The sequence below is a fragment of the Corvus cornix genome, chromosome 9 (assembly GCF_000738735.6).
Source record: "Corvus cornix cornix isolate S_Up_H32 chromosome 9, ASM73873v5, whole genome shotgun sequence".
NCBI classification, from domain to species: Eukaryota; Metazoa; Chordata; class Aves; order Passeriformes; family Corvidae; genus Corvus; species Corvus cornix.
This window is the reverse complement of record NC_046339.1, coordinates 9,523,568-9,537,969: the sequence shown is the minus strand read 5'-3', so window position 1 is coordinate 9,537,969 and position 14,402 is coordinate 9,523,568.

Below are 14,402 nucleotides of genomic sequence, written 5' to 3'. Positions count from 1 at the left end.
CACCACCCTGGGCTACCAGTGCCCGAGCTGGGATGGTAAGGTGAGGCTCAGAGAGGTGCCCGGTGTCACGGGAGGCTTTTGCAGAAGTTAATCCCCAGCGTCACCGGTGTCCCCAGTGGGATTAGCCACTAGATTGCACTCTTGCTCTGCGCACGGGCGAGGGAGCTGGCAGGTACTTGGCAGCAGGGAGCGGGATGCTGGAGGCAGCCTGTTCACCCAAGCGCTACCCACCACGCAAGACGCAATTCCAAACGGGGCGCGCTGCAGCGGCTGGGAGAAAGCCAGCTCCTCCGGCCCCGCCGGCAGCCAAAAATAACCACGGCGGGGTGACTTTCAGCGGGGAAATGATCTGCATGGCTCTACGGGCAGGGTGCTGCGTGCTGAAATGCTGCTGCCTCCAGGGCAGCAACTGCTCATCCCTTGGAATGAAAGTGGCAAGGATCTTTCGGTGGGGGAGGAGGGCTGGATCTCTTCTGCAGCTCGTCTGGACACATTCCCATCAGTGGGATAAATACCCCTTCCTGGGACAGCTGGCTCCACAGGAGAGCACCTACGCCAGCCACTCACCATCACTGGGAGAGGCTGGATTCATCCCCATGACCCAGCGCATGCTGCAAATTCCCCTCATGCATTTATTTCCCTCTCGGTCACTGTGACTCACGCTCTCCATCTGCCTGTTTACAGGCTGTTTTCCCAAGGTCCCTGTGGAGGCAATGACTGGTTGGGAGGAACTGGGCTATTTGCCCAGATCCTTGAGGGAAAGCCCCCAGAAGTCTGGGAGCAGGAGGGAAGGGCTGGACGCCTGCATGCTGGGACCTCTCTTGAAGGGACAGAGGCCACTGTGTATCCCACAGCCTGGCTACACCCACAGACTGGCTACACCCAGGAGCCCAGAGCAAGGCCGGGTCTGGCACCACCAGCCCTGCCTGGCATTGCCCTGGCAGCTGGGTGCCTGCAGGGAAGGGGTGGGTACCACCCACATGGCTCCAGCTCCAAAAGGTCAAGTGTCACCAGCCTGGAAATGGTGCCTACGCTGCCTCCCTTCATCTCCCATCAGCGGGGGTCTGGCATGACAGGCCCTCTTGGGACAGGGATGAGGGGAAGGCTCTCAACAGAGTCACAAAGGAATGGAGAGCTGATGACAAGGGAAGGGCAGGAAGATGGAGGGAGCTCCCAAGGGCTGGCAGGTCACCCTTGAAATAGCTCCAAAGGAAGGTTCCCAGTGTGAGCATCCCCTCTGTTCATCCCAGCTCTGCTTCCCTGGGGATGCTGAGGCACAGGGGAGGGGGAGCAGTGAGGGGGGAGGCTGTGCTTTGTGGTTTCATGGTGCATCTGTGCCCTTTGAATCCCCATGAGAATGTGGAGGTGGTAAAATGTCACCAGCTGGGCTGCGGGGAAGGGGGCCGGACGCATAAAACCCCAACAAAGGGCGGCCATTGTCTGGGGAGAGGCAGTGGGGGGCTGGCGGGGGAGCCCGCTGAGTGCCCCTCGCCCCCCAGCCCCCACTGCCCCCACAGCTCAGGTGCCAATGAAAAGGCAGCTTTATCCCTCCAAGCCCTTCATGGGAGGTGATGCAGATCCCCGGCATCCCGGGCCATGGTCCAAATGTGCCCCCGAGGGAAGCAAGGGGAGGTGGAGGGGAGCATGGTGTGCCCCAGCCTCCTGAACCCACTCCGAGCTGCTAGGGCTGCTCTCCTCCATCCAGCCTCCCATTCCCACTTCCTGGCAAGCCTGACCTGAGTGGGCAGACGGGAAGATCACATTCAGGCTCGAGGAGCAGCCAGGCCCCCCTCCCAGCTCCTCCATTTCAGCGCCTTTTATGGCCATTGGCTCCGGCAGGGCGCTGGGTCCCTGCCAGGCAGGGGGAAGGGACTCTGGTGGGGGTCACCTGGGGATGCCCAGAAGGCGGCTCACCCTCTGCAGTCCCTGCACTGGGTCCTTCTGTAGAACAGCAGTGTTTGTGGGGGCACTGCATCCTGTACACTTCCAAGTTTACTTTGAGCCTGCTGCCGTGCACTGAGACAGATGGATCGAAGGCTACTCCCAAATACTTGGCAAGGGTGTTGCAAACTCCACAGTGGAGAAACTGTGTCACGAAAAGCCCCTTTTCCTGTCATGGAGCAGGGCTGAATAGCCCAGCGTGACTTTGGGGTGAGGTGTCGGAGAGCTGGTGAGCACAGGCTGGGTGGACACGGTGAGTCCTCACCTCCATCCCTGGTCTCTCGAGATCCCATGCTCTACCCTGGAACCAGCTGCACACACAGGCAGAGGCAAAGCAATCCCCCAGCCCTGGGATGAAAGGTGTTCCTGCAAACATCACCCATCATTTCCTCCTCTGTGGCGGGAGCTATGGAACAGGTTCTTCAGCAACCCTCTGACATGGCAACAGGACAGGGAGAGGCTGGGAAAGGAGCCAGCCAAGACTTGGCACTGCCGTCCAGAACCGCCCTGCGCGCCGTCGGGAAAGAGGCATTCCAAACCCTGGCTGTGCCAGAGGGAAGCCAAGCCGGATGGGTGCTGGAGGGTGCTGTGTGGGCCACTAATCTGAGCCAAAACCCCCAGGAGGCAGCTGATGGGGAAAATGTGGATTTTGTGTGTTCACAGTGTTGGAACCCAAATCTACCCAGCAGCTGAGCCAAGGGTGCATCCTACCCCGCTGGCTCAGCGGTGAGATCCTCCCAAGCTGTAAACCAGGGTCCCAGCCAGGGTCCCCATCCCTATTCCTGGGCCAGGGCCTGCTGGAAGCAGGGGGCAGACGTGCTGGCAGCTCTGCAGCACATGTATCCCAGTGTGAGCCCAAGTGTGGGAGTTTACGGGGCTTTTACGCAGGAGATGTGTGATGGGGGAATTGTTGCCAGGCTCGGGGAAGGATCCAATCGCACCAGGGTGCTCTCGGCAGATTAAGGATTGGAAAGCTCTGGTAATTACTTTGCAGTATAAAAATAGGCCTGGCTTTATCCCTCACCCTGATCTCCCACTCCTGCTTCTCCCTTCCCCACTCCTTTCCCCCACCCAAGGGCGAGCAGATGCCACGCACCCAGCAAGCACGGCAGGAAGGCACAACACAGCTGCTGGCCTGGTGCTGGCGTTTCTGGGTGGAGGGGGTAAAAAAGATGGAGAGGGGGTCTGGGATGGGGTGGTGACAGCAGCACAGCAATGGCATCTGGCTGGCACGTGCAAACTGTGTGGATCAGGAGGCTGGGAGAGGAGCTGGGGCACGCACAGAGGCGTCCCCACATACTGTGAGGCTTTGTGCCAGGGAGGGAAGAGCCTGGAGGCATCAGCAGAGCAGATGTCTGGTCAGGAGAGGACCATGTCTGTGGGACCATCTGACACAAAGAGGGAACATGGATCTGGCACTGGCCGTCACCATGTGCTGGTGGCTCCAGCAGGACCCAAGAGAAGGCTGCTCCACACACAGAGTGTAGAGCAGCATGGATTGACTTGGGGCAGTTCCTAGACCTCTCATTTCCCTTTGCTGGGGTCTGGGAACACGTGGTGGTTGGAATCATAGGGACAAAGCATGTAGAAAACACTCCTGGACATGCAGTCCCACCTGTCTTCTCACCTTCCCCTGCAGGCTGCAATAGCTCTGGCCAATCTGCGTCTCACAGCAAAGTCAAAACATGAACTCTCCCTCTTGTCCCCATCTTTGCAAAGAGCCTGGCTGGCCCAGGCCAAAGCAAAAGCTGCTCCCTGCACCCTTCTTGTGAGGCCTCCGCATGCAGGCAGCGTTGCAGGCAGCGTTGCAGGCAGCAGAGCACGCAGGAGCCTGCAGTCTGGCAGCGAGCCCCAGCATGTTCCATACAGCCCGTTCAGCCCTGCGGGTTCCACCCACCCCAGCCCCGCCGGGGAAACGGCTCAGCTGCATCCAGAGGCTTCTGGATGGGGGGGCGGCAGCTGCCAGCCCCGTTCCAGGCCGTGCAAACCTCGGGCTAGTGGAGCAGTGCTATAAATATCTCCCATTGCGAGACCCGGTCATGCAGCCGAGATCACGTAAGGGGAAGCGCTGCCCTCCCGCAGGTCTCCGAGCCTCGGTGCCTGCGCAGCGCAGCCCCGTCGCCCCGAGTCCCCTCATGTCCTGGTTCATGGCCAGGGCACCGGGGTGCAGAGCCCAGAGGTGGCTGGCGCAGCAGTGGGCGGATCATGTGGGCAAGCACAGGCGGCATTTCTGCCACCAGCACAGAAAGTGGCAAATGCCAGCCCCACGGATCCCTCATCTGCCCCCCAGCCACCCCCAACCCTCCTTTACAAGCACTCCTAAACCCACCTCGTACAAATCCCCTGCATGAGACCCCCACGCCCACCTACGCATTCACCCCTCCCTGTCGCACTCCGGGCACTCTGCTCCCCCCGACCCAGGTGCAAATCCTGCAGTCCCTCTGTACCATTAAACCTGCGGTAGGATGACTGGGGAGGGGGGGCGGGGGCAGAAAGCCCTCAGACGTCGGGATGGCTGCAACCCCTGTTCCCTGCAGAGCCCCTGCCCTGGCACACCCAGCCCTCGCACCACGCACCGTCGCCCCCAGCCCGGTTTGCAGACGAACAACGCTCCCCTCCCGCCGGTACTTTTCCATACACACCCTCCTCGGTCCTTTGTTCTGCGCAAATCCCGGATCCGGCCCGCTCTCGGCACGGGGGTTGTATATACCCGCTGCCCTCCCCGGATTCACCCTCCAGCGGATCCCCCCTGGGTGCCCCGCTGCCCTCGGAGGGGCCGCGGGCGAGGGTCCCGGGACGCGGGGGCTGAGTTCCGGCCCGGCCGCCCCCGCCCGCTTGCCTGCCTGCGGCCGCTGCCTCCTTCGCCTCTGCCCGGAGCCGGGACACCGGAGCCGCCGGGGTGCGCAGCCGCCACGGGGCACCGGAACCTCCCAAGGGTACCGGAGCCACCCGGGGCACCGGAGCCGCCCGGGAGTGCCGGAGCCGCCCGCGGGTACGGGAGGTGCTGAGCTGCCCGGGTGCGGAGCCGCTCAAAGGTACCGGAGCCGCCGCGGAGCGGGGGCCGCCGGAGCACGCCGGTACCGACCCACCGCGGTGCCCTGGCCGCCGGGGCTGGTCTCGGTGCCGCCGCTCTCCTCCGCTCCTCCCCGTCCCGCGCCGCTGCCTCCCGCTCCCCCGGGCCGCCACCGCGAGGCCCGGCCGGGGGGCTGCGTGCTCCCCGCCCCGCTGCCGGGGAATGGGGACCAAGACTGCGGCTGAGGAAGGACCCCGATTTCCCCCCGCCCCTCAGTCCCCACTGCAGTGGCGGATCTGGTCTCACACACCCCACTTTGCTGCAGGTCTCCCCCACTCCCCGCCCCAAATATCTGCTCCTTCAAGGTCTGCCTGGTCCCCCCACCTCCCCCCCCCCAATACTGCCATCTCCCGTATTCCTGGTCTCCGTTCCCCAGCATCCTCCTGTACCTACGTGCAGAGTTCTGCTCTTACCAGACCCCTTTCTTCCACCCACTCTTCAATCTCTGCTTCCAGGGGTGCTGCTGGTGGGGTGGCCCACAGCTCTCGCCTTTCTGGGGTGTAGGTGACCCCCACACCCCCCAGCCACAGATGCCCCAGCAGCAGCATTCAGTCCCACCACAGACAGAGCCCTATCCGTGTGTCTTCCCCCAGGGAACTGGGGCCCCCTGCCTCTCCCAAAGCAGGTCTCACCTCCCTTTCCCCTTGCCATAGGGACCATCTGTGCTATGGGGAGAGGTTGCTCTGCCCCGGGCTCTGCAGCTGGAGCAAGCAAGACCGCAAGACAAGAGTGGGGCAGAACACCAGGGGGCACAGGGCAGGGGAGAGGGGTGCAGAGCCACCCCCCATGCAAACCAGAAAGATCTCCCCGTGTGCACTAAGGGACATGCCAGGGCTGTTATGAGGACAGGGGTTGAGCAGGTTGTTGAGGAGCAGACGGAAGGGGTGACCAGTCCCTCCTGCTTGGGCCCTGGTCCTCAGCTTCCCATACAGCGATGGAGGGGTGCAGCCGACTGGCTGGGGAGGGATCCCAGCAGGGCCACAGCACTCCCAGCTAAGGGCTGTGCTGAGAAATCCAAGTGCCACCAGACGGACTCTTTGCTTGCCTCAGCTGTGCCCCCTGCCCGGCAAAGCACCCATGGGCAGCCCCAGCCCACCCGTGATCAAACCTGTCTCTGGCCACCCACCTCCCGAGCCCAGTTCTGGGTCACTGCCACCACCCTGTCCCTGCCCCGAGCTTCTGTGGATGATCTGATGCTGATCTGTTCTCTCCGTGGTGGAGAAGGACTTGTTGGAAGGAAGGAAAGCCGAGCTGCTCTGGCAGAGAAAAGGCAAGTTAAATCCCCTTCACTCCCTGTTTTAGTGGGGAAATCTCACAAATCCAGGGTTATCCTGGTGGTTTGGGGCTGGGGCAGTGCTCAGCTGCTGGCAGTGCCTGCACGGCCTGGCACAGCCCTCCCTGGTCACCCGGTTGCTGTGCTGAGACCACGCCAACTCGCTTCACCCAGGGCGAGCACTGACAGCTCCCTGCTGAGCATGGCCGGACCGGGCAGCTTAGCAGCCTTGTTGGCTTTGCCTGCTGGAATGAGCCGAGGAGGAGAGCTGGTGCCCCAGCAGGGAGGAGGGACTGTCACCAATCTCCTGGTGACACTTGGCCAACATTGCATCCAGTCTCTGCCGTCTCCTTCCAGCTGCCTGGGCTGGAGCTGCCTGGCTAGAGATGGCTGTCCTGCGAGCCATGTGTCCCCAGGCACTCATTAGGGGCAGGGAACACCGTGGATGTGAAGGGGATGAGTGTGGCAGCTCAGGGCTCTTTGTGGGGTAGAAGTTGGATGACAGCAGTGGGATCGGGAGTGGCACCATAGCACAGTGTGCAGGAGGGAAACTGAGGCACAGTGGCTGCACCCAGGGGCAGGTGGTGCAGTGCCCGGGTGGAGTGGGCACAGCACTTCCTGGGAGGGCGGCAGAGCTGATGGCGACCGAGATAATGCTGAAAATACGCCAGTGGCTTTGTTGCCGGTGACAATGGCCCGCAGTATTTTTAGCTGTTGTGGCCTTAGCGACAGAACAGCTTCTCCGGTCCAGCTGCTGCACCATCCCACCCTCAGTGTCGCCGGGCCCCCATGGCCCTCCAGGACTGCTCCCGGTGCTGTGGAAACCGTAACGTTAGAAACTAAACACAAACACTTCACCCGCTGCCACCCCCAGCTGAGTCACGGCACTGCCTGCTCCCCTCGCCCCTGCCTCCCCCTCCCTCCTGCCCACCCCCACCCCCAAAAGCAGTAGTTGGTGCCCCCCAAGCCAGCCCTGCTCTCACTTACAGGGTATTGCCTCTCCCAGGGCAAAGCTTGGGGTTGGCTTCACTTTCTCCCATCTCAGGACTTCAAGAGCTGGGGATTTATGGAGAAAACTCTGCAAGGTGGCATCACTGTCCCCAACCCCATGACATTGGGACGACCCCACTGCAAAGAGTCAGACCCTAAGTGGTGCCCAGCTTGCCAGCATGACCCCAGCCCTTATCCTCAGACCTCAGGAATAAAAAGTCAGACAGGAACAGGCAGAGGCAGAAAATCCTGCTTTGCACCCTGTGTCAAGGGCCAGGCTGGGGTGCTGTGCCTGGCCCCCTTGTCCAATTGAAGGAGAATAGGGTGTAGGAGCAGGAGGAGTTTTGGGGTCACAGTGGTGGTGGGACATGGGGAAATGAGGCAGCTCTGCTTGACCCTCAGGGGAGGTGTCAGCACTGGACTCATGCCAGACCCAGTATATTGATGCTCTCATTGCACTTTGGGGGGGAACAAGGGATGAGTGGGACCCCATCCAACCTCCCAGGGGTGATGGGGTGTCCCACTGCTGTGCTGTCCCAGCCCCCATGGGATTTTTGGGCTGTTTTTTGTGGAGCTGGCAGACTGCTGTAGGGCACATGAGGCTGTAGCCCCATAGTCAAGGCCACACACACTGGCAGGGCTGCCCTCCTTCCATGACCCACATCTCAAGGCCCTCAGCATCCATAGGTGTTCAAGGTCCAGGAGAGCAGCTGCACAACCTCTTCCCTAAAATAAGGCCGTGGCCAGCAGGGAGGCTGGGGTGGGCGGCCGCGGCTGTGACTATGTTAGGATGTTCTGGAGCCGAGGGCAGATCACGTTGCGAGGACGAATTAATTAACACTCGTCAGTTTTGGATGGTGTCCCAGGCTTTTTTTCTATTTTCATTTTAGCAAACTCCCAAGTCTGCTTGGCGCCTGCGGGGTCCCGAGTCTGGTGGCTGGGGGATGGGAGCACCCATGTAGCTGCCTAAGTACCTGCAGGTGCTGGGGAGGCATCAAGGGCACCCCACTGGCTCGATGTATCCCCACTCCTCAAAATTTGGGTGCTCTCGCTGACCCTGGGGGCCAGTGCAGTCAATAGCACTTTTCAGGGCCTGATGGAGCCCCTACTTTCCTGCTGTGGGTTTTCTTAACTCCCCACCCTGGTTGCAAGAGGCTCACACACGCGCCTCGTCCGTGGCTCACAGCCCTGAATATTATCTCAGAAAGGGATTTTTAAATAAAAGTTGTAAACACCCTCAAACACTACTTTTATTACCCCAAAATGGTGGGGATGAAGGATCAGGGCTGCAGGGTGCATGTGTGAGGGGCTGGCCCCAGGTGAAGGGGTCTGGGGGGTGTCAGTGTGTCCAGCTGTGTGCGTGTGTCCAGCTGTGCGAGCACACGTCTGGCAGGGTGTGAGCAGTACAGCTGCTGGACAGTGTCAGGGTCTGAGGGTGCTTGCACTGAACAGGTCAGGGCTGTCCAGGGGAAGGGATGTCCCCGCTGGGACACACAGCACTGTTCAAGCTCTGTCCTCAGCCTCATTTCCTGCTGATGAAACTGGCGCTTCTCCCCGCCAGGCCTCTACCTCTCTGGTGAAAGAAAGGGTGCGGCGGCCGAAAACACACCCGTGCCTCCCGTGCAGGCGGCCAGAGGGAAGCCCCGCGCCAGGCAGCCTCACCCAGCCCCCCCCAACACCTTTAAATTTAGCTCTTCCATCTCCAGCTGTGCGAGCCAGGCTGGCGGCCAAAACCTCTGCAGCCATACACACCCCTTGGAGAGCAGTCGCCTGCCTTGGCGGGCCTCGGAGTCCCGGGAAGTGCCCTGTCCTCACTCCCCATGGACTGCGATGTCCCACACCTGCGGTCACCCCGGCCTATGCCCTGGGCAAGCGGGAAGGGTTGAGAGGCCCAAGGTTCTCCCAGGGAAGTTGTGGCAGAGCTGAAAATTACTCCCCAGGCTCAAGGAGGGAGATCCCTGCTAGAAATAAAAGCCAGTCCAGCTCTGCTACCCCGGAGGAGCAGGGAAACCATCAGGCATGCCCTGTGCTCACCTTCTCAGTGCTGCCTGCCCGGCTGAAACACAGAGAGCACAGCACCGCTCACCTGCATGCACACACATCGCCTACCCGAGTGTGCGTGCTCAGACGTGGCACAAGCGTGGCACAGGTGTCTTGCCCAGCCTTACACTAGCCCCGTGGCTGTGTGAGCACCCGCGGGCTCACCTGGGCACCCGTGGGCTCAGCTGAGCACCCACCTGCGAGTGCCTGCAGGCATGCGCAGCCGTGCACACGTGCAAACAGGGAGGTGTGCATTAACACACGGGGTCATGCGTACGTGTGTGTGCCCTGTGCACGTGTGTGTGCACACACGAGTTCTGGGCAGGGGGGTGCACACACGTGCGTGCACAGCGCATGGGGCCTCACTGCGAGGGCGTGTGGGTGGGCAGCACGCGTGTGGGCTGGCATGTGCTGTGCCCAGGCACCACCAGATGGTGCCCTGGCTCCGTGTCACCTTTTGGGGACATAAACCTGCACCCTGCACAGGGACATGGGGGGGTTCATGAGGAGACACCGTCCTCTGTGCCAGGCAGAGCCCCCTACCACAGCCAGGGGAGGGCGACAGCCACAGCGACACCTGCCCGTGCCAACGCTTTCTTGGAGAAGATCAAGGTGGTGGATCAGGACCTTGGTGGCACTGGAGGAGGGGGCTTTGCTGCAGGGGGTGTGCTGGTGGCAGGGAAGCAGGCACAGCTTGGGGAAGCTGCGGGTTCTGTGTATGGTTTTGGTGGGCGGGCGGCTCCCCGCTGCCCTATTGTGTCCACATATTTTTGGGTGTCAATGGCCTCCAGCCTGCAGCGACCATAAACCTGCCCAGAATAGGAGATGCTCAACTCACACCTGCAGGCGTGGGGTGGGGGCTGCAGCGTGTCCCCATCCTCACTTCATGAGGCTGAGACCTGAACAAACTCACCACACGCAGGCGCGGCAAAGAGCAGAGGGAAGAGTAGAGTGGGGGAGCCGCAATTTCTGGTCCATCCCTCTCCCAGCTCTATGGGCATCTGTCCCCACACCCCCTGCCCGTCTGCCCCGTGTGCGTGGGTCACTCCCAGGCTCCCAACCAGTTCCCTGTGGGTGCCGTGTGCCCCGGGGAGCTGCCATTGGGCCGGGCGGGAGGGTTGGAGCCTCCCCAGCCCCGCAGCTCCTCCAAACCGGCTCTACCTGCCGAGGAGCCCAGACCTGCTGGGGAACCCCGGCGGGTCCCCTCCCCGCCGCCAGCCTCTGCCCCAGGAACGGCCCCATCCCCACAGGCAAAGGGACCAGGCCCAGCAGTGCCACGCGTCCTCCTGACACGCGGCTGGGGAAGCCTCTCGCTGCCCGGGAGGTACCAGCCGTGGGGTGCCAGTGTTTGGCCGTGTCACCCCTTCACACAAAGAGCCCGGCACAAAACCGCCCTGTGCCCGGACTCACCGCGTGTTCCCGCCCGCCGCAGCGCGGCTCTGTCCCAGGAGATCCCGGGGCACGCACGGCCGGGAGTCCGCTACCGGCGGCCCCCGATCGACGGCTGAGCTCGGCGGTGCCGTGAGCTGGGCTGTGCTGAGCCGAACTGAGCCGTCCCGACGCGCCGGCACTGGGCGCGCACCCCCGGCTCCCACCCGAACTGGGAAGGGGCCGCGGGCACGGGGATGCGGTGTGGGACACGGGGATGCGGTGCTGGGCACGGGGACCCCCCGAGCGTGTGCGGGCAGCGGGCCACACACAGCTGCGAGGGCAGGGGCGGGCAAGAGGTGCCCGGCGAGGCCACTCCGCACCCCCCACTGCCCTCCGTGTTTTCCCTGCAGCCTTTTGTGTACGCAGCGCCGAGCACAGGGAGGGCGCCCGGCCTTCCCCTTCCCCCTCCTCCTCCTCCTCCCCCGATCCCGCCCCCCGGCCGCCATTTCGCAGCGCCGGCCTCGCCCGCGCTCTCTGCACATCATGGAGGACCGGCGGAGGGAGGAACAAAGAGACCCCGTCCGCCCCTGCCCTGCGTGTTCCCCGGTCCCCCCGCCCCGCGGGCATCCCCCGCCCCGCGGGCACCCCCCGCTATTCCCGGGCTGTGTCTGACCAGGGGCGTCATTCCAGACCTATCCCGAATCCATGTGTGATGAGTTTGCGGGGGTCTCAGCCCGGTTGAAGCAGCACCTTCCTTGGAGTCTCCTGTATCCTGGGGCTCAGCCGGCCTGCAGTGGTCCCCAAGGCACCTGTGCGGGCGAGGCTCGGAGAGGGGCTGTGTGTGCACTCGTGTGTGCGGGTGTGACCGTGTGTGCACATGAGTGGGGCTCTGGTGTGACAGTCTGTGCACGTGTGATGGGGCGCACAGGAGGGCACACGGCATGTGTGATGGGCGTGTGGGTGTGTGATGATACGACAGCTTGCACAGGTGGCCATGTGCTCAGGTGTGACAGTGCAGGTGCGTCTCTGCACATGTGGCACCGGCTGTGCTGGCATGGCTGTGAGTGTGCCAGGCTGTGGGGGTGTGACAGCAAGAGCGTGTGCGAGTGTGCACGAGTGTGCACATGTGTGCACATCAGCATGGGGGGGTGGACGTGAGAGTGTGTGTGGCTCAGGGGCGTGTGAGTGTGCATGTGGGGGCACATGCATCTGGCACACACGTCGTAGCTCCAGGTTGTGCCTCCCGTTTCTTCCCTCAGCGTGTGGGCAGAGGGGTGAGTCAGGGGGCAACCACAGGGGACTGCAGTGCACGGCAGGGGCACAGCCCTGGCCCATGGGCAGGCTGGACCAGACCCCCCCATGGGCACTGGCAGTGGGGTCCACAGGTAGAGTGGTTCTGCTCTTCCTCCTGTTCCTCTCCCCAACAGTTCAGTCCCAACCATGCCCCCAGTCACTGATCACACTGAAACCAACATCAGGGCTGGGAGGAGAGCCTGGGGTCCCCGCTGCCCTGTCCTGCCCCCTCTGCCCAGGGGTATGGCCCCAGGCACCCCAGGCAGGGGAAATGGAGGGAACGGTGGCACTGGAAGTTACGTATGGCTGGGAACACAGGAAGCAAATGGATGCTGCTCCCTGGCCCTGCCCAGCCCTCCTTGCCATGGCCCCATGCAAGGGCCTCGTCCTGTCCTCTGAAGCTCTGTTGCACGTGGCGTTTCTGGCTCCTTCCCTCCTATTCCACCTGGTTTTCATTCTGTCTCCCCCTTTCAGGTTTATCTTGTCCTGGCACTTCCTGTCTGTCCTTCCCAGCTGACCTTGGCTTTGGGCACCACTCATTCTTTAAGCTGGATGCAACCAAAACATCTCCCCTTGCATAGGGCTTGTATTGCCCCCCACCCCATATCCTTCCAAGGAGAAACCAAACCAAGCAGCAGTGCAGGGCACAGCTCACCTGCAAACTGTCTGAGACCAGTGCCTGGTGCCATCCTTAGCCCCACAGCCCCGCTTTTGTGTGCATGAGTGCCCAGCCCCTGTTGTGCCCCTCTCCTCTACTCCATGGTGCTCTTGCTGAGTGCCAAGCAGGGCTGTCAACACATAATCTGCCTTCATCAGCTGAGGGGACAAAACACCAGGGCAGAGAACATGGCGGGTGCGCTGGTGCCACCCTGCCCTGCACGAGCTGCTCGCGGTGAGCAGTACCCTGATCACGGCTCCCGTCCCTCCCTGGTGCCTTCCAGCCACCAGCATCAAGGCACTTTGTCAGCATTAAATATTCAGTTCCTTTCTCCATCCCCTCCCTGCGAAGGAGTTCAGCATTGCAATGAACCCGCTGGCCTGCCCATGCCCTGCGCTGCCGGGATGTGTCTGGGCGGATGCTGCGTGCCAGCCTCCTGCAGCAGCACCTGGGAACAGAGGAGAGGAGAGCCACATCCCCCAGCACATGGTCGAGTGGTGGCCCTGGGGACCAGGGTCACCTTGCCCCCTCTCCAGCTGCTCTCTTGTGCATCCACCTGCTGCAACACAGGGTTTACCTTTCTGTGCATCTCTACCCCTGGTTTGGATCTTCCCAGGAGCAGCTCCCTCTTCGCTACCCTCATTCCCTTCCACCCCTCAAGTACCAGCTGGCCCGTTCACCCAGTGACCTGTTAAGCAGGGATTAATATCCGTCAGGCCCCCAAAAATGTCACCCGAGGGCAGTGGGAGCTCCCTGGGTGCTGCAGCAGGAGCGGGCTGGGTAGCGGGTAGCTGTGCCTATGTGGAAATCGCATGGGATGGTCAGCAGACACAGGCAGCAGAGCTAATGGGTCTGCAAGGAGAGAAATACGATTGGAGGGGGTCAGCCCTGAGTGCTAGACAAGTGCTGGGGCTTGAGGGCCCTTCTGTGAAGCAGAGCAACAGCAAACCCTGACCCAGAGCCAAAGCTGGAGAGAGATATGGAGCAGGTGACCGTGCATGGAGGGAAAAGTGTGAGCACCCCAGCTTTGGGAGCCCAAGCCAGCACCCTGTTCTGTGAGGGAGGGAAGCTTGCCAAAAGATTTGGGACCCCCCACGAGAGCTGGGAGAACCGGACACAGGGCATGGCTGAATGAGCCCAGTCCCAGCCTGGTGGCTCGCGGGAGCCCCAGGAGCAGAGGCAAGCCGCCCCGCCATTCCTGCAGCGTGGCATCATCGCTGCGCACGATGCCGCTGGAGTAATTGCCGCCGGGCTGGGTGCCAGCGCAGCGCCCGCCCTCGGCCCCCCGGCACAGGAGATAACTCAATCTGCCCCTCCTGCCTCCTCCATGCAACAGGGGGGCCACCGAGCTCGCCCCTGCTCAGCCCAGGGTAGGTGAGTGGGGAGGGAGGCAATGTGGAGCACTGGGGCAGCCTTGTGGCACTCAAAGGCCATTCCTTGCATCCCCCTATCCTAATCTGAGGCATCTGCTTGGCAAAGCCCGAGGGCTTCCCGTTGCAAAGGCCACCGGAGCATTTTAATAGCCTGCTTTTGCCTGGCTTCCTTCCTGGAAATAAACCACGTCCTGGTGATACGGAGCATAAAAACCCAGCGTTAACGGCCAGCGGCCAAAGCTGGGAGTGGGCAGAGCTGCACCCACCCCCCACCCCGGCTCAGCCTGGGACATGACCTGCCAGAGCCCTGCTGCGGGCCCGTCCCCGCTGCTGCTGCCACTGCCGTTGCAAAACAGGATGCAATAAAACCCCCTTTGGAGCCCGAGTGAC